This window comes from Cyprinodon variegatus, unplaced genomic scaffold (assembly GCF_000732505.1).
Source record: "Cyprinodon variegatus isolate N-32 unplaced genomic scaffold, C_variegatus-1.0 Scaffold198, whole genome shotgun sequence".
Taxonomy (NCBI): domain Eukaryota; kingdom Metazoa; phylum Chordata; class Actinopteri; order Cyprinodontiformes; family Cyprinodontidae; genus Cyprinodon; species Cyprinodon variegatus.
Window position 1 is genome coordinate 893524 of NW_015150651.1, and position 21273 is coordinate 914796.

The window sequence follows — 21273 nt, forward strand, 5'->3', positions numbered from 1 at the left end:
AGATCACCACTGAAACATTACTACTGAAAGATCACTACTGAATGATCACAGCTGAATGTTCACTGAATGTTCACCACTGAAAGATCAACACAAGAAAGGTCAACACATATAAGATCAACACATAAAAGATCAACACATGAAAGATCACCACTGAAAGATGACCACTGACTGATAACCACGAAAGATCAACACTGAATGATCACCACAGAAAGATCATCACTGACAGATCAACAAACGAAAGATCACCATTGAATGATCACCACTGAAAGATCATCACTGACAGATCAACACATGAAAGATCACCACTGAAAGATCATCACTGACAGATCAAGACATGAAAGATGACCACTGAATGATTACCAATGAACTTTGGGTATTTTGCTTGATATCCTGCATGTCTGAGTATTCTTCATGCCTTTCCCTGTGCTGGAAAATGAGTGGCTATTACTGTCCTAGGTAGATTAGTGATTACTGAGCCCCTCCAGGAAGCACCCGCCCTTGACTGTACTGCGCCTGCCAATGAACCCTCCACCCCCCCACGTTCTCCTATCAGGTAGCAGCGAGGTAAGGCCACATATTATTCTGTTAGCACCTAATCGGTACAGTGGATGCAACTGTCCTTTATTTAGCTTATTTCAAAGTTGCCAGAAAGTGTTTTTCAGCAGTGGGAGGAGTCTGACTTAGTTTCTTTCTGCAGAGAAGCCCAATCACCAGAAGAGGCGTGTGATATGCTGCTACAGCCCTAGGGCGACACCATGAAGGCAAGAGTCTTCCTTAAGGGTAAACCACCCACCCACCCCCCCAAAAAAACCCAACAACTTCACAGCAAATGCAAACTTTGAAGTTCCAAAGGTGTCATTTAATAATTTCTGTGCTCATATTTAAATTAAAAACACGATAAAGAACCTTTAAGTTCACAAAAGATTATCTAAAAGCACAGATAAAGAATATGCTGAAATGTTCTTTTGAAAATAAGTAAGATTTTTTTTCAATTGCAAGAAAATTGTGATGTGATGTTTGGATCATTCCGTTTGCTCCTTATGTGCGGAAAGGTCAAAATGGATAGCAGCAAACCCTTAAAAAAAAAAAAAAAACGGTGTGAAGAGCAGTGTTGCGAACTTTCGTCGCTATATTTAACAACTTTTCAGACCCCTCTTGTACTTTCATTTTAAAAAAGCACCTAGTGCCAAATCTAGAGACTTTTTTTCTGTTACTGGATACTTTGACGACAACATATGAAAACACCAAACTCTGCTCTGCAGAGCAAGTAGATTGGTAACCCCGCCTCCTGCTCTCCTCTATCTTGTCTGCTGTCATGATTCATGCAGCTATTATTTCATAGAAATGAAAATGGAGAACAGGTGCTATCACCTTTTGTGGAAACACAGGAAGAAGCAATCAGCTAACTGAGCTTAATGCTTGGAAAAAATCTCTCATTCCTTCTGAGACAGCATGAAAAGTCAGCTCCATACAAAACATAGAAAGCAAAACAACAAGAAAAGGGACAAGAAGAGAGGGACAAAACGTAGAACAAATAATGTATGACTATTTTATTAAAATTTCTGTATCTGTATAATGGGTCTGTTTTATGTGTTGTCTTCTCAATTCAGAGGGCCCCTGCCAGGTCTTTGCCTAAGGCCCCAAATGTCCTAAATCCACCCCTGATCACATGTCATCGTGGACCTTTAAGGGATTGCATCTAAATTTCCCATCTTCCTTTCAGATCCTATCAAACCAAGAGAGCTTTGAGGTATTACTTTTGCTTTTACCAAAAGAGTGAAAGTTTAACTGCTTTCATGACTGATGACTTGCTCAACAAAAAAATATGTCGAAACAACATGTAAGAACGTATCTTGGGAGTCTCACCAAAGGAAACAATCAAACCGTGCAGTGACTGGGTCAACTTTTAGCAAACATCCATTTCCATCACTCTTTCCTTTATGTCTTCATCAGAGAAACATTATCGACAGATAGACACTGCAGTGTCTTTTTAATAATTATATCAAAAGTCAAAGTTTCTGTTCTGTTAAGCAAACATGACAGTTTCCCTTTTAAAGTTAAGGCATCATGATTTGATGCTGACATGGGATGATCACCTTTTTGGACTTAAAGATGCCTGCAGCAGATTCCTCACAATATATATGGCCAATGTTTGTTTGCTTGTTTGTATATATATACATTAGAGAGAGAGAGAGAGAAAGTCTTGATAAATTAATCTTTGAATGAGGTCTTGCCTAAAATGTTTAAACCTTTTCTGGAAGCAAGAGAAACATAAACTATAATCATTTAATGCATGTATCTCAAGTAATATTTAAATGTTTACATTTTCTATTTCTATTTATTCACTTCCACCGCAGCATTGTTGCAGCCTCGCCATGTTTTCATGTCAATGAAATTTAAAACATCTCAATCTCTTAACCCATAATACCCATTGGTCCGGTGTTAATAATAACTTCATCTAGCAAAGATAGGGAACAAACCTTTGATACAAACTGCTGAGTTTTTAGCTCCATCAGAGCACTTTAACCCTTCATTTTAAAGAGACAGAGCTGCTGCCTGACCGTGTACAGAGGGAAAGATTCAGGTTCTGTATTTTCCTGTCTCTAACTGCAGCGCAGTCAGCCTTATGTATAGCAGCTTGACAAACTTTAGGGAAACTGCGTTAGTGGAATGGCTGGTGGAGGTACTTCGCAAAACTGCAGTGGACAATCGAAAGAAGGTAATAATATGAAAAGGTTTTCTGAAAATTAAGAATAAAGGTCCAATTTCCTTGCAAACATTTAAAAAAGTAATAATACTTGTGGCAAAAGATGTAGGGGGTTGATTCAGGGCCCCCCCTCTACCCTGGACCCAGGACAACTGGCCCGGAGCCAAATCCATAGGAGCCAAAGCCTGCTGGTCAGTAGCCAGGGTATAAAAGGCAGAGTGAAAGGTGAACAATGAGTCCAATTTATAGCCATTTGAGTGCCAACGTTGATTAAATTTTCATGTATTTAAAAAAGACAAAAACCCTTGGATCACTTTAAGTGTGAGAAGTTTCTTCAGCTGTTTATCAGTTTCTTTTAATGCAACTCAGCCTTTTGTAATGATGCTGAACCAAAGTACCAAAGATAAACTGGAGAAATGGTTGATTTACAGGCCTTTCTTTTAGAAATACGGGAATGTTGCTCTGCTTAGACAGAAAAACTCATTAGATAGGTGTCTGAACAATTCCCACAGCTCTGCTCTGATCTTTATCGTTATCATAGAAACATTAGATCCGATTCTACATTTTTAAAAAGCATAGTTTGGGGTTACTAAAGAAAGTAAAACTATTTCTTAACTACAAAATATAGCCCTTTGATGTGCAGCAATCCCCCCTATCCATGAGGATTGATTGACACTTTTAGATTTTTAAATTTTATAAATTTCTACTAGATAGATATTGCATTTTTTTTCCTTCATTAAACTGTCACAGGTACAGAGCAACAAAATTAACTCTCTGCATTCAACCTATCCCCTTGGAGAGAGGAGCTGCCATTGTGCGGCGCCCGGGGAGCAGTGTGGGGTTAAGGGTCTTGCTCAGGGACCCAGAGAGGAGGCTGTGGAAGTCGGGCTTGAACTCAGAACCTCTGAATTCCAAGCGCAATGCCCTAACCAATAGGCCACCACTCCCCCAGATATTAAAAAGTGGAAGTAGAAATTCATTGATTGAGGTAGATATTACCAGGTTGAGGTAGATATTAATGCTTCAAGGTAGATGTTAATATATGTATTTTGTATTTGATGTACTTTTAAATTGTGTGCATGCGACAGAAAAGTACCAGGATGCACCTATTCAGCAGGAAATCTCCATAAGAACAACAGGTCTGCCGAGAAATATGATTTTTTTCTTGTATGGAGACACGTTTTAATCAATGTGCTACAGTCAGTGTCCAATGAATATAATCTCTGCTCAGTGGATGGCATTTCTCGCTTTTGCCATCAAAACCGTACTAGATCATGTCTGAAAAAACATTAAGGATATTTTTAAAAGTTCCCTTTTTCGTTCATATTTCAATCTTTCATATTTCAATCCTTTTCTCATCAGTCTACAAAATGTTTGATTAACAAACAAGTAGCCAATCCACCTTTGACAGTAGGGAAAGTTGATTGGCTAAGGTTTCGAAGGCACCACCATGGTCAGAGTTTATGGATTAAAATTTTTTTGGGTGGGGGGGACCATAAGTGCAAGAATCCCATGTACCAATTTAGTCATTTTCGATGAATCTGGAAACCTAACTTCTAAGAAAAATCCTCTTTAATGCCTTTAAGTTTATTTGCTCTTATTATCTGTGTCATCTGCCCACAACCATTGCCAAAAAAGCAGCCAATGAGGCACAAGTCACCACTTTCAAACACTTTGTTTATATGCATGGACTCAAATATTTAAAAATGATCAAGCATGTATTTTATCTAAGTTAGGATGACTATAAACAAAAGGCTGAGGTGAACTTTTACATTAAACTGAATCTGGTGTGTTTTACTGTATGAACCCCTCCCAGCATGGGGGAAGAAATAACTTTTATAAAGCAGACCATCAAAGTCTTAACTTTGTGCACTGCAACAATAAACCCTTAAAAACAGGTTGGCCTTTAATGGGTATTACAGATGGTTGTGAAGGGGACAGGAGAGGATAGAGAGCCCCACTTATTTCATTTGTAATGCGATCAGCGCCCGAGTAAGACAATACCCAGGTTGGGACTCTCATACAAACATCCTAATGAAATTATCTTAGTTGCATTATGGTTGTAATGGAAGTATGCACAACTAGATTTACAGTGATGGATAGGCAAAGACTTTTAGCACACAGTATATAGAAAATATTGTGTTTTCTTTGATTTATTATTATTCTTATTTTCATGTTTGATCCTTAAACATGTCTAACAATCAAAAACTGGAAAAACCTTTTCTGAATATTTTACTTTAAATAGACCAAATGATAACATTTGTCATTAAGAAAATGTTCTGTGAGAAACAGGAGGAAAGGGTTTCTGAAATGTGGCTCCTTTTCTTTCCCTCGGTTGAGTGGCAGAAAAGGAAACACCTCCTATTTCCTGAATCCTGCCCGCTTTCTGGGTTTCTGTTTTCATCCTCAATGCCACCTGTGTCATTCAGATGTCAGCAGCAGCCTAACAACTAATAAATCACTGCTGCTAAGTGAGCCTTTCCTTTTCACTGCTTGCACACAACAACTAGGCTAATTTATAACCAGACGAGGCATGAGGCGAAGGCTAAAACTGGCTGTGAGGGTCAGAGGGTTATCTGACAAGTCTTTGCTTGGTGTGAAGGACAAAAAGCCGTTACAGACTTCTGCTAACAGAGTCCATCCCTCTAAGAGTTAGAAAAAGTGATACTTAGCGGACAAATCTAACAAAAACAAAATCTGCTTTCAGCTTTTCTAAATTACCATTAATTGTAGTGTTAATTATTATATCTTTATGGTTTAAAAATGTTTACTTATCATGATAATCCCTCATTGGTGATTATGTTTACCTACTGAAACTATTATCATCCTTATTGGTTTTTCTAGTTGTTCCAGCTCTTAGTTCTGTGCTTTTTTTAAAAGAGGAAAACTGCAGTTATTGGAAGCTGTCTAGCCTAAAGTTGCAGTGATTAATTTAACTCATATCCTGATGTATTTTCCATAATCTTGATGTATTTTTCATAAAGTTGTTCTTTGATTTATTTTGGTTTCATTTGTTTTTTAGCCTTTACGGTGTTCAGTCTCTTAAGAACTATCACCAAAAAAAATCATTATGCCAGTAAATACCAGAAAACATGGTGATAAAAGCTTTAAGTCCATCTCTCTAAGAATATCCTTTTTCTATTTCTTAGTGCTGAGCAAGATAATTATATATTTAGCAAGCAGTTTTGGAGCCACCTCTATTATAAAAAGTGCAACTTTTTGAGCCAATCCTCCCGACGGCGGCCGACTGTCCTGCTGCTTCGTTCCACTGCGGCCTACATGCTTAAAATAGAGAGCTAGATTCTGGAGCACAAACTGTGTGTGTGTCTTTAAAACTGCTGCTGACTGAGATTCAGCATGAAAAGAAATTTACTGCATCCTTTAAGTCAATTAGGTCAAAAATAAAGCTGCAATTATTCAAAATTACATCTTAAACACCGTCCACTAAAATAATATTTAAAGCATTTCACCCAATTCTTAAGTTTCTGCCCTGTCTAATCAAAAGAGGGAGCAAAGGAGATTTAGCATTAGTCAGATGGAGACAGGTCTGATTTCCTCACTGGGATGAGAGGGAGTGAGGTCAAAATTCGTAAACAGCTGATGATCCAACAAGGTGCAGCAAATAATGCCAAATAACACTTTTTTTAAATTGCATTTAAGCAAAGGTAGAATGATTTATGTAGTTTCTCAAAAGTGGAAGAAAACAAAATGTTGAGATTTAGCAAAGAGGTTTCTGCAAAAACATGATCAGAAAAAAGCTGCCCTTTGTTTACAGGAACTTTGTAAAAAAAAAAAAAAAAAAAAAGTAGCATTTTAATAATGAAATATACACAAGAACCAAAGCAAAAAATACTTTTCAAATATACTATGTTCAGATAAATGGATAGAAACCCTGCTCAGGTTTCCTTTAGATTTTTAAACAACAGAGTCATTTACTGAGTTTGGAGAAAAGTTTTAGATTACAGCTGCAGCTAAATCTATTATCTGCCTGAGTGTTGAGTGGAAAGCAGACAGCAGTCATGACAATCCGCAACAACTCATTTCAGCAATGCAACCAAAAAAGTCGAGAACCATGAAGCCTTTCAACAAAGGCCGATAAAATCCAGCCGACCGGCTCCACAAATACCACTCTTTTGCAGCTTTCCTTATTATACAGACAAGTAAGAAATCAATGCTTACTTTGTTATTGCGTTGGATAATATATAAAATCTGAGGACAATGTTCTGTTTAAAAAAAAAAACAAATGGGTGAAACATTTTTCAGTGTTTTGTAACCAAACTCCATCTGAGTGTTGGATAAAATAAATCAGGCAAAAAAAGAATCTTTCACTTCAACTCAAAATAAAAATCAGAGGCTTCAGTCTCATCTGAAATAAAGTTTTTAGATCCATGGCCTTTATTCTGTTGAATCCCACCAAATTCCCTTCCCCCAAATGGCCCCTTTTCTCATCCCCCCCAGTGCATCCCTCCACCTTGACCCTTAGGATTTAATATTCAAAACCATCTCTTATTGCCAGGAGACGAGAACAATTTGAAACGGTAAGAAGTAAAGTAAAAGAAATGCTTTACATTTGACCTAAAATGAGTCCAACAGTAGCAAACCCGTTCTGGTAACTATAGAGCAGAGAGAATAAGGCAGATGGACACACTGACAGAACTTCTGAAAAGTGCTTAACTAGAAACAGAATAGCACTCACCAGATAGTTCCCGACATCTGAGCTCATAAACGTAAGATTCCTCTCGCTTGTCTTTAACCTCTTACATTTTTCCGAGCTTCCATATGGCACCCCCACCCCTCCGACAGGCAAAAAGCAGAGAACGGCGCAGCGGAGGGAGAGTCAAACACCCGAGAAGGGAGCAGGAGAGGGAGGGGAGCATTAGTCCTGGTGTGGAGAAGATGGAGGGGACTCCTGCAGCTGTGAACCCTCCCCTCCCACCCTATCAGTATCTCCTCGATTTCAGTTCTGTTCTCCATGTTTCTGCAGCACCGCGAAAAAACAGCCACGGAAACAAAGTGATCTCCTTACATAGAGCCCAGAGGAGCAGGCAGAGGGAGGGTGAGGACGAGAGAGAGAAACATGCGCAGGCAGCAACCGGGAACGAAAACAAGTGAGCCATTAGGAAGGCCGAGGCAGCCGGAGGAGAGCAGGTTCAAGTTTTCAGAATTCTCTTCACTTTGTCACAAAACTCACACGACTGAGTGGGAGAGGAACCGGCGCCGAGGAAAGGAAAGAGTCCATAATATCTTCCAGCTTCTTTCAAACCCCCGCTACTCCCTCCCTCTTTCTCTCACTCTCTATCACTCTTTCTCTCGCTCCGGTAATAAGCCTGGCTGCTGCCACCCACCCCTCCCTCCTCCAGGCACTGGAATGCAAAGAGAGACTTCCAAGAGGCCCAGTCAGACAAACCTTGGAGTCCGTGCACCTTGACCTTTAGGTCAGACGTAGCGTGTAGAAAGGCTTGGAGCTTTAACTGTGTCTGCATATAATTAGATATGTGTAGGTTGGGGGGGGGGGTACCTCATGAGATCATGTGTCTGTAGCCAGAGAGACACTTGACAAAGATAATGCAGTCAGACACCTACACCCCATCACCGGCTGCTCTTACCTTCCCTTCAACACAATAAATGTATTGAAAAGTTCAGGCTGAGCAAAGAGCATCATTCAATATAACCTTTGTTCTCTTTTCATTCACTCAACAGCTCCTGTTAACAACAGCAAAACTATGTTATACAGTCTAAGATGATTTTTGGTTTAGTCATAGATAGGGCTGCAACTAATGATTATTTTGCAAATTGATTAATTTAGCGATTATTTCCATTGAGGCATTGAAGGGAAAGCCTTTTTCACTGTTTAAGTTTCCTTTGTTTTTTTAAAAAAAGTGGTTATTTCATTCTGTGATAAAAATGCTGATAAATGAGGACTGAAACAAAATTTCCTTGGCTATTAAAATTGGTCCATCATATTGATTTAGATCTTAATCCAGTATTTTTTAATTATTCATAGTTCAATTACATGAAAAGACGATTCAACATCTATTATTGGACTAAAGTGGGACAAAATCAGAGCGACCAAACAGACCAATTTTCAAGAACTCTTTCTGGACTAAATCAAGACTATGACAGAGCGGCCAGATTTAGCCGGAAAACCAACGTCTGAAGAAGGTTCTGGGTTTGATTTCCGATACAAACTCTTTTTGTTTGCATATTTGCATGTTCTCCCCCTGCATGTGTGGGTTCTCTCCGGGTACTCTTAACTTCCTCCCACAGTCCTAAGACACCAAGATAATAAGATTCTCATGTTTGTCCTTATGTGAGTGTAGGCCCCAGCATCACTGCAACCTGATGGAAAAAGTGGGAAAAGATGGATGGATGGGTCATGAGTCATCGCGCAGCTTTCAAGTTTAATAGTCGTTAAGTATAGAAATGCAGAGCAAAACCCAACCTGGTTCTGAGGGTGAAAGTACAGCATCTGACCTAAGGTTGGGTTATATGATGACTATGAATTTAGATAGTGCTAAAGTGTTGGGAGAATTGCCCACTGTACCTCCTTGTATTGTTGTGCTGTCTTTGCTGTTGTTCATATTAAGATGTCTCCACATTTCTGGCAATGATTGCCAAACTCCTCTAGTGCTTTTTCTGCATGATATCCTTACCCCCACTATTGGCCAGACAATCAGCCGAAAATGGCTGCACACTCGATGTCTTCCTCTGCTGCTATGTGTGGAGATCTACAGTTTAAAAAGCATTTCTATCAGTATTATTCATCTCTTACTTTCATTTGAACAGGTAAAGCCTCTTTAAGATCCAAATCTCTTCCCAAGAAAGGCAGCAAAAAAATTTATTCAAATCATTATAATAAAAATAAATGGATTGTATGAAATTCCAAAAAGTAAAGTAAAATTAAATATACTTTCTAAATATTTCTATTTCAATGTACAGAAAACTTTTACTGTTTTGATTTTGAAAGTCATGTTTGATGGTATAAGAAGCCTCTGAATGTGGACTATTTAAATCTTTGTGATGCCTTTTGCTCGTTGGACCTTTTTTTGCTCCAGCGTTTTAGCCATTTGTAGATAGTAAATCAGTTAATCAGTCTTATCAGAATAAATTTCGGTTGATTTGATGTTATCCCTTCTACTCAACCGTCTATTGTTGCATATACCATGCAATACTTTTGAGCTTTTATTAACTATGTATTAATGCTATTCTTTCCTAAAAACCATGTACAGTGGTATTTAGCTTGAGTCATGCTTGTCAAGGTAATTGTCATGAATTCTGGTCTGTGAGCAGCAGCCCTGGCGTCATGCCGCCCACCTGGCGTGCAGCGGTGCACTTTCTGCATGACCACAGAAGGACCATGGCAGCAGCTACATGGGTAAAAGCAATCCGGAATGGTCCGTTACTGCGCACTGGACTCTGCTCTTCCAGCTGTGCTTGTGCAGAAATGCGTCTTTGCTGCTTAGCGCAGAGTCTGAGTTTTACACTCCTCACTGATGACTCTTCCTGCTCTCGCTACTTAATAAACTAAAAGGGGCTGATCATCCTCTGCCAAGCATAAGAAAAAAAAAAATTCCTACTATCAAGATTTAATTTCTACCAGCTCACAAGTGGTGATCCAAAACATTCTTTAATTTCTACCAAAAGGAATCCCTAAATTATATCCTAAGCAAATGTTTAATTGCATAATAATTATTTTTGGATAATGGCCAAGATGAAAAGGTACATATATCATGACTCTGACAGCTGCTCATTTCCCTTAAATGATGCCCAGTTACCAATCATGACTCATCAGATCCACCTGCTGCTGCTGCTTTATATACGGCTTATTCCCAGCTATCAGGGCCAGATCATTGTTTGTGTCTTTGAGTTTGAAATGGATGCCATAGTTCATGTTCTCGTTCTCGGAGGCCAGTAGTTTTTAGTATTGTCTTAGTGTTCCTGATCATGTCCTGCCTCTTATCCACTGAGCGAGCCCTGTTACTTTTTTGGCTCAGTGGAGGGAGCTAGTTTTAAAGTTCCATAGTTTTCCTGATACCCTGCCTTGTTCTGCCTCTCAAGTACTGAGCTTGCCTGTTCCCATCTTAACAGTATGCCTGAACTCTCTGTGGACTCCTGGAACCCTGGATCTGCCTGTTCCTGTTCTGATCGGAACCCCTGACTGGGCTACTGACTCCTGGATCTCTGAGCCTACCTGTTCTGAATTGTTTCACTGACCTGGCTCGTATTCACGCTTGTTCATTGGGGCTGCATCATCTGGTTCACTCTGAGCGGCTCCCACATCATCTCATTGGCAGTCCATCGGCTCGATCCTACCTCCCTCTAAGGAGTTGTACTGAACTGCTAAACCAGAATTGCCACTGATGGGCAGTGCCCCGCCTCCCCCTGCTGCCGCTGCAGATCCACCGTCCTCATTTTTAATAAACGCTTTAAATTTTCCCACTGTCTGTCTTGCCTTGAACATTGGGTCCTAAGTTTTAAGGCCTGACAACTGTTCTTTTTTAGCAAATATCTAAGCCCTGAAAATGTGTATTTTGGCTCTTAAAGGTATCAGACTAGGGCTGCAACCAACGATTAATTGGCAAATTATCAAAATCTGTCTGTTATTTTTTCGATTGTTTGATTAATGATCAGATTATTGGTGTGCTTTGGTGGAGAAGCATGCATTACCCATGTACAGAGGCCTTAGTTCTCGACCGCGGCCGTCCAGGGTTCGAATCTGACCTGTGTTCCATTGCCGCAGGTCTCTCCCCCTCTCTCATACCCCCTTTCCTGTCAGCCTACTCTTGATAAAACCAGCCACTAGTGCTGTAAAACACAAAAAAACAAAATTAAATAATCAGATAGCCAAAGGTTCCTTACAGAAGACTTTTTACTAAATTAAACCAGGTGAAACTAAAACTTTTCAACTTGAGTTATGGATAGAGCAGATTGAAAGATGAAAACGTTTTCTTTATCTTAAAGGTAAAATATATTCTCTCATTCTTTTTACAATCCTGATATAATTCCTGCTCTATGTGGGTTGCTCCATCAGCTAAAGGCATGTTTTAGAGTCTTTATACTCCAGTTCATGATTAATCAATGACTAAAGTAGTTGATTATTTCAATAGTCAATTAATTGTTTCAGACCTAGTTCAGACTTTTTTCTGCCCTTCTAAAGAAGAGACTAATCAACCAAAGTGGGATAATACCACACTACTCTGCAGGTGTTTTACTTTCCAGCTAGAAAAATAGCACCACAAAACAACTAATATATCATGACAATATTTCTTTATCTATTGTCTTTATATCTATATTTGACCTTGGAAGGTTTATAAAAGTGGGATGTAGGACCTGTAATACTTACGACCCTGTGTGTCTTGGAACCTCTAGAAGAGACTGTAATAAGCTGTTTTTGTGTGTTTTTTCTTTACCAGGTTTGTTTGTTTCCACCAGGGCCGGTATTTATCTTCCTTTTCATGAGTCGTACATCTTGGTCCCTTGCTCTGCTCAGGAGAGGACGGTTCTTTCTGTCCATTCAAGGCTGTGTTGTAGCTGTTTGAAATGCAAAGACCTATTATTGAGAATCACTCAAGTATCCCATCATTGAGGTTCTCTTCTCTTCTATTCTATTCTATTCTATTCTATCCCGCTTAATGCGGTTCCTTCTCTCTCTCTCTCTTTCTGTTGTGAAAGCTGTACAAAACTAAATTTCGTTTGGTATACACTCCGTGTATACAAAAGACAATACAATTTGACAATAAAAGTTATCTAAGTCGAAGTCATAAAACAGAACAGAATAGAGTAGAATAGAAAAAAAACTGTGGCGGAAACTTAATGCTGAAATTCATTGTGATTACTCGATTATTGAAATAATGGTTAACCAATTTAGTGATCGATTAATCCTTAACTTGAGCATAGAAGCTGTAAAACATGCTTTCAGCTAACTCACACAATTATACAAGATTTTTTTAAAACATATATACAAATATTTTGCATTTAAGATCAAAAGAAAACTTTTCTGTCAAAATCACCAGAAATCCTCATGTGGAAAAGTTTTAATTTCCCCTGATTAAACTGTGTAAAAAAATCTTGTTTTAGGAACATTTTTGGTATTGAATATTAATCGATTAATCAAAAATAAAAAAATTTACAGATTAATCGATTAGCAAAATGATCATTAGTTGCAACCCCAGAAAAATCCTTATTATTTGTATATCATGTACAACTAGAGCCACACCAATACATTGTTATTAAAATAATAACAAATAATGAATATCAGCTGTAATGTAATACCAAAAAAAGAATGTGTGAAAATCATACAGCTATGAATAAATCAGATTAAGAAAAACAGATTAGAAAAATCTTACACATTCTTACGCATTTGTGTGAAATGAGACTATATATAATAAAATAAAAATGTAGACAAAAGAATCTATTGTACAGGGATGTTATTGAGTAGGGCTGAGACTAAAGATTATTTTGCCAATTGATTAATCTGTTAAATATTTTGCTGATTATTAGATTAATAATCTGAAGCAAGTTAGGAATATTTAAGGTCTAAATATTAAACAGACTAATAAAGATAATCTATTTAAACAAACCTCGTCATCACTTTATAAGACTGGTGATGCCGACGTTGTGGAAGCCATTTTTTAGCATGTTTTTTCGCAGTTCATGTGGCTGCATTCTGACCTTTAGATGTCGCTGAAAATAAAACATTGCAGCTTTAAAGATTTTATACAGAATTTAAATCAGGTAAAAGAGTTCTGGACAAAGAACATTGAAAGGCAGAAAAGCTGTTATCTATGAAAGCAAAATGTTAATACTTTTATTTTTACAATCTTGGTATAATTGCTGCTCTAAGTGGGTCGCTCTGTCAGCTAAAGGCGTATTTTACAGTTTCTATACTCCAGTTAATGATAAATCAATAGCTAAATTAGTTGATTGTTTCAATAATCGATTAATGACGATAGAGTCTAAGTGGGAGCAGCGTTAAATGACAGTGGGGTTAATTGGTCCCAAGTAAAATTCAGTGTAGGGTCTAAGTTAACCAGGAAAATTATGCATTTAAGATAAAATTGGAATTTGGTTTGTGGATAAAAACTGGAATTTCATTTTTTATCTAAAATTTGATTTAAACTATTTCAGTTCATTTTAGCTTAAATACTTAAATACAATCCAGGAGATTAGAATGGTGAAGACTAGAGGCCAACTTCTGGAAATGGTGATAACTCAGTCCTTAATAACATTTTAACAGTAGATCTTCACAATTATATTAATTTAACCTACAGCTTCAGAAATAATAGAGATAGATAAACATATTATCAACAAATACCAAATGGATAATAATTACTTTTTCTCACAAAACTGTTTGAATATGAAACATGTTTTTACATTGAGTTAGCAAAAAAAAATATATAAATTCTTGAACTCTTGTGGCTGGATCTTTAAATAACATTTAGTAAATGCAAAATTCTTGAAGGATTCATGGTTGACTTCAGTAATATGCATATAACAAGTTATTTTTAATATTCATATATAAAACATTTGCAAAAGGTTATAAAAGCCATTCATTTTATTGTTCACCTGAGGATTAAATACTTTACTTTTTGCAAGTTACATTATAAAATCCTTAGTAAAATATATCAGAGATAATTTTGTAGTTTCACAGAATATGAATGTTTTCTCTAACTATGAACAACTGACCCAACTTATTCCTGAGGTATACACTATATGACTCAGTAATAACAGAATAACATATATATGTCATTAATCCATTTGCTGAAGGTTTCATATGCAGAATAGCATCATTATTCTGAGCTCATCTCTAATAAAAATCCAAAATCCAACCAGCTGGAAGCTGCAGCTGAGGAGTACAGGAGCTGCAGGGAAGGAGGAGCCACTGAAGCCTCTCCTCTTATATTTGCACTTGTTTCAGCACCTCTGGTTCAAAATTTCAAATGCACTCTTACTCTTCTTTTTGATCTGGATGCAGCTTTGACACATCTCTAAGCCTATTACTGCCCTCTACAGGTTAGAAACAGTCACAGCTCAAATCCTTTTTCACTCACTGTTCAATCAAATATTTTCATTCAGGTTTTGGTCCAAAACATGTGTGTCCAGAAATCAGCACCTCAATTCAACCGGCCTGAAACAACGCAGAGCGTGAGAGGAACAATGCTGCATTTAGGTCCCAGATGGGAACTTTAAAAACATAAAATCCGTTACCACACCTGTGAACTATTACCTCAAAAAAGGTTGAAGGATAAAAGATTTCCTGTGTAAAAACCTAAACTGTGCTTCTATTTCAGCCGGTTCGATCACTGCAATCAACCAGCTGCAATGTTGCAGCCAAAGCCCGGTTCTTAGATCACTGCCTCTGCTTCCATCATTGTCAGTCAGACATTTTAAATCCTGCTGATTGTGTAAAAGAAAACAAAACAAAGACTGAAAACATTTTTCTTTTCTTTTGATCAAACCATGAGACTGATGAACTGTTTAAAACCTTGTTTCTAAATCATCTCATTACAGCTGGTCATGGAAACGAAGCTCTTTATTCCACATTAAGAGCATTTTTATGTCTATATTTTATTTGGCAGCTGATTGATCTTGATAAAAATTTACTTTTAGAAATAATATAACAGAACATCTTTAACTTGAGTGATACTCCTACAGTGAAAATACAGTAAAACTGGACAATTTGGTTGAAAAACCAAATTCATAAATCGATATAAACAATATAAAAGCCTCAGACAGAAAAACTACCAACAAAGTCCTCAAAAGTATCCTCTACAATCCTCTGAACGTTATTATCTAAAGTCCATGAAACTTCTCTGTTTTAACATTTTAAAAATGATTGCTCCAAAAAATAGATATATATCTACAACTAATATTGTTCATGCATAGCTCTCGCTACAACTATATTTTTGGAGCTCCAAGCTCAACAGATAAAAGTACATTTAAACAGGAGATCATCTTTCTCTCATATTTCACTCCAGGGCTTCTTGCCTCCTTTATCTTTTCCTGAATAACTTTAATATGTTAAAGAAGACAAACACTCCTAAGCCTGAGAGACTTTGTTCACAAATAAGTAGAATAAATCAGCATAACAATGACAGATTAAATGATGAACCCTGAATGCCACTGTAGGCAGCGCCTTACAATGATGATCTGTTTGTGGAAACCTGTTTCTGATTTATAAACTTTAGTAAAATCAAAACTGATCCCAGCTGTGCTTTTTTTGTACACTAGGAACGTTTTGACCAAACCTTTATCTCAGCAGGAATCAGCTCAGTCTAAACTAAATGCATTAATTCACAATAATGCCATAACGTTGCAGGACGGCTCCCTGTCGGTTGTGAAAAGCAGATGCTCTTTTTTTATTTCAAATCTGCTCTCAGCTTCTCTCCCCTGATTCAACCTAAAGGTTTTCTAGCGGCTGCTGCTTTCAGAGCATCAGCTTTCTACACTGTCTGCATGCAACCATCTTTTTCTGATTCATGCTCATTTTGAAGCCTTTGCGCGGTCGGATGTTTTCGGGTACAGCTCGTTTATGGGAGCTCATTTTAAAACTCAGCAGCTAAACAGCACAGTATTGCAGCTGCAGATCGTTGTTCCCTGAACATCTGCACGTCTTCGCTCATGTAGCCAATCTGCTGCTGACCTTTCTGTTCCACTCAAATCGCCGGCGCCCAAAACGTCTGTCACTGACAAACAGAGTAACCATGGACTGCAGCAAATAGACAAATACTGCAAACGTGTTCAAACATCAATGCAGCTCAATTAAATTATATTGCAATTTATAGAAAGTGAATGATTGCCCAACCATAGTTAAACAGCAGATATTGTGAGAAGTACAAAGATTGTAAAGATTGGTTTTAGAATGTTAAGAAAATGTATTTAGAAAAGATTTCTCTGCATGAATTAGTTGTTTTGTATTCCACCCACCTCAGATTAAATGACACAACTAAAGAAAAAGGTCATAAAGATCAGGGGAAATTTAATATTTTAGATACAGACGTCTAATAAATGGATTTGAAATATGTGCAACAAATTTCTAACTTCAGGAAGTTTAATTCCAAATTGTCTTTCATATATAAATATATCTAGTGATGCGAACAAGTGCCTTTGAAAGGATATATCCCCTTAAACCAGAGAATGGTAGTCATATTTACTCAGCTATATGTACTCGGGCAGCTTTTCAAAGAAAATGCACCTTTGGGATTCATTTTAATGCACAGCACTCTTCAACTTTTGCTTGTGTAAAAATATTAGAAAGTGTTGCTTCTATCACTACTGCCTTATTAAGTTAGTCTATCAAATAAAACACAGATTCTTTTTGGCCCAAATTGCACCAGAAACACAAATGAAATTGATTTGGATGTAAAGAAACTTGATTGGTCCTGACCGATTTCACAGCCCCGCCCCCATAAAACCTTTAGCTTAATATTTCCATAACAGTTATTCTGGCAGGTTAGTGGAGGATCTGATCCTATGGATGAAGAATTTACTCAGGGTTCCTTCTGCTTGATTTGTAATCTTGTAATTATGTCATATTTTGCATATTCTTGTATCGTTTTCTGAAAAATACCAGAATTTCACATGTTTATCTGTTTACATTATTTTGAATATTAATCTAACACCAGAGAACTTAAGTACCTTATCAAAAAATACTTTTTTACTCACTTATTTCTTAGGTGGCTACTTCCTACTTTTACTTAAGTAAAAATATTTTTGGAGTGCTATTTCAGTAATAGTACCACTACTCCTATCAGCCTGGTGGATATGATGGTTTTGTACCTAAAAAGCTTAAATAAATGTTTCCAGGTGGCCCCGGGGCCCACAGATTCACGCTGATTTAGATTTGGATCAGTGCACAGGTGCAGTAAAGATTTATACATAAAAAAGCATCTCTGTACATTAAATATTGAATAAAAATAAAATGTTTTGTGGAAGAATATTTAAACTAATTTGGATCTGTACATCTGGAAATGAGGATCACATGTGACAGATGTGAATGATTTAATTAACTTTGGTATAAAACACAAATCTAACACTGAGCATTAGGCAGGAGATATACCATAACCATCACAGTTAATTACGTAAAATATGTAAAAAAAAAATGGCAAGCCGTATTAACATAAATTCGGTTTCGTCTGACCAGCCACAATTACGTTCCAGATATCTTAAAATACCTTTTAACTAGACAAAACCACATTTTGACTATCCGGAATGGGAGTTTAAGATATCTGTATTTACATTCTGATTAGGAAGAATAATAATTCGAGATATCTTAAATTAATCTGAAATTACGACACCGGATTTGTCATTTAAAGTGCCACACGCTGATTTAACTTTTCCTCCTGTGGATTAAACTGACAGTAAGGATTTTTTTAGGAATGATCCTCCCAGAAGTCCATTAAAAAGATCATTTTTTGACTAGTCAGAATGTCAATTTAAGATATCTTTAATGGAGAAGCTGAATAATTCAAGATATCTTCAATTCGTTTAGAGATATTTTAAAAGGAATTTCGAATAGTCGAAATTACATTTCAAGATATGTTTAAATTTGTTTCATTATTTGCTTTTCACTGGTCAAAACTGCATATCTTCTATCCTAAAATACATTTAAGATATCATGAATTATGGTGACATTTGAGATATCTTTAATTAGAATTATGACTAGTTAAAACTAAAATTGAGATATCTTGAAATTACTTTATGACTAGTCGTAATTTAATTGTAGATATCTGAAATGTGTATTTCAGATTGATAGATGAACAAAGATGAAGCCTTTTATTTTACTGCGTATTTCTAACAGCTACCTATGGTCTTTTTTTTTTTTCTCTCTCTCTAAACATTGAAGTTATAATATAATGTATATGAACTAGGTTATATTTTCAGTTTGGGCTCCCTTACAAACACATCACTGCATTACAGGCATGACGTCACAGTTATTGTCCGTCTGAAGGTCACACATTTCAGCAGAAAGGAAACATAAACCTTGATTATTTTGTGACATTCATTCAAAAACAACAGCAAACGACTAAACAGATATAGATGCATGTTAATAAAATGTCAGGAAAACTGATTAAAGGTAAAAAATAATAAGAGCGCTGTCTGATATTAAAGGAACTTGATCCAAGAGGTTTGGAAGTTAGAAGAACCAGAAGTCTTCATGCGCAGGAGAAAGTTTATTTTCTCTCATCAGTTTCCCTTTAAAGCTGCAGACTAAATTAAAGCTGCAATGTTCAGTCGGTCCAAATAAAATCTCTGGTACAGCCTGTATTAGATATAAAACTAAACATGCATTTACAAATGCCGTTTTTATTAAGGATAAATACATTAAAATATATATAAAAAGGAGTTTATCTCACCTGTTAAATCCTGCTGGCTAATTGAATAAGTAGGAGCCACGTGCTCAACCAGCGCTTGGAGAAAAAAAAACGAAAAAAAAAAACGTCTCGCGCTATTTGGAAAACAAACCAAATATTGGAGCAAAAACTGCAGGGAAGTTTTGGCATCCTTTACAATTCGTAGAATCCAGAAGTGCTCAAAATTATAGTGAAATAAATAGATACTTAAATTAATAATATTACATGTGATGGTTAAAATGTGAAATAATAATATACTTTTCAGCTCAATGACTTCATCTAAAAATGCATCTCAATAATATAAATTATTGTTAATGAAGTCTTATTTAATTCCATGAGTTTTTATTTCAAACTGTAACTTTAAAATGTCAGCTTTTTTTATTACCTTTTTATTTCATGACACTTTTCAGCCAAGAGACTTCAAGGTTTTTTTTGGTTTTTTTTAATTGGTCCCTTGATTTTACGTTATTACATCATGTTCTACCCACCCATATGGGTTTTGTGTCATTTGGAGCTGTTCTGAAGATATTCCTTTAGGTTATATCCAAGTAATGTCTTCCTATGGGCAACGAGTTGAAGGCACAAACTAAACTGTTCATAATTTATCATTTATTGTACGCCAGCATTCATAACATGTAGGCGAATCACTGTCCCCCAGACATCCGCAGTTATATTTCTTATATTTATATTTTTTAAAAACAAAGCAGCGTGTATATGACATCATCCGCGCGCCGGACTGGAGTCGTAACAGGCAGCCCGGGCCACAGGTGGCTACGCTCTACCCCTTCTAATCTGAATCATTCAATTCCATTTCGAGAGCGAGATCATCTGTGGTAGTAGCACTAGACATCTTCCAGGCATGGGAGTAAAACTAGCAGCAGTTCAGCGGACAGGATGAATGAATGGTAGATGGAGCGCGGATGACGTCATACATGCACCGCTTTGTTTTTAAAAGATATAAATATAAATAATATAACCGCGGATGTCTGGGGGACAGTGATTCGCCTACATGTTATGAATGCTGGCCATCTATCCTTCCCAGTTTACTGAGGTTACATACTTCAAGATCTGCTCATTTTTTGTGTTAAAAAGAAAGTGAACAGGTGAAACTAATGAAACAGTACTAATTGTGTGCAGGTTAATAAGCAATTCAATTAAATTCAGTTCAGTTTATTTCTTTAGCGCCATTCATATCATGTCATCTCGGGTCACTTTGCAGACACAATTCAACCAGATCATCCAGTCATGTTGATGGCAGCAGCACAGCTGATATTTCTCTCCAGGATGGACTCACACCCAAACAGGAACAGACCAGTTGAAGCTAATATGAGAAAAAGCAGAGAGATCAGAGCATTAGAGATTGAACAAACAAATTCTACAGAATAAAAGAAAAGAGATAGAATGAAGCAAAATGATGAAAAGGGGTCCCTATGTACTCCAGCAGCCTAAGCCTATAGCAGCAAAACTTTAGGGATAGCTCAAGATAACCTGAAGTATAAGTTTTAGAAAAAATGAAAGCTTTAAGCCTTGCCTTAAAAGTAGGGTGTCTGCATCACAGACTAAAACTGCTTAAAGAAAAGACACATAAACCAACCCCCCAAAAAAATCTCCAAATTTTTTCAGCTTAAGGAGGAGAGAGTTTTTTTTTTTTTTTTACCAAAATCTAAAGACAAGCTTTAAATAAAAGATCAACTGGAGGCCTATTGGGCTTTAGGTGGTGGTTTAAATCCTTTGGAGAGGATTTTGTCTTAAATGATACCAAGTGTACAGTGAAATGGTCTTTCAGTATCATTCCAGTCGCATTTGGACCGGTGTGAAGAAAGGACAACAGAGGTAGGAAAGCACTGGAGCCACTGATCAAAATTAACCTAAAATCTTGGTAACATAGGCACAATCTAACACCATGACCATGAAAACAGCAAATTCTAAGTTATATACAGTGTTTATATAGCATCTCTCGAAGGTTTTATTTTACCAGTAGCTCAAACAGAAAGACATAAAAGGATGTATCACCTTACTTTTCTCAACACCAATCACATCCGATGACACATTCACTCCTCACACCTCCAGCTTGTCTCATCTGCACTGTGGTTACACTCCTGTACCTGCCTCTCCTTCAGCTGAATGCATTGCCAGCCTTTCTCAATGTAATGAGGCTCTTCAGTGCCATACATTTATAGAAGCAAATACCTTCTCTACTGGCTGGTACATTTT

The 21273-nt window shown here is 37.0% G+C and overlaps 1 long non-coding RNA gene across 1 annotated transcript in view; it reads right to left on the reverse strand.

Annotated features, from left to right (window-relative positions):
* LOC107087888 overlaps window positions 1-7958 on the reverse strand; it is a 52490-nt gene extending 44532 nt beyond the window's left edge. Inside the window, exon 1 of the long non-coding RNA XR_001481357.1 lies at window positions 7404-7958. This is a non-coding gene — a long non-coding RNA (uncharacterized LOC107087888). The remainder of the gene's footprint in view (window positions 1-7403) is intronic.
* Window positions 7959-21273: the final 13315 nt, after the last annotated feature.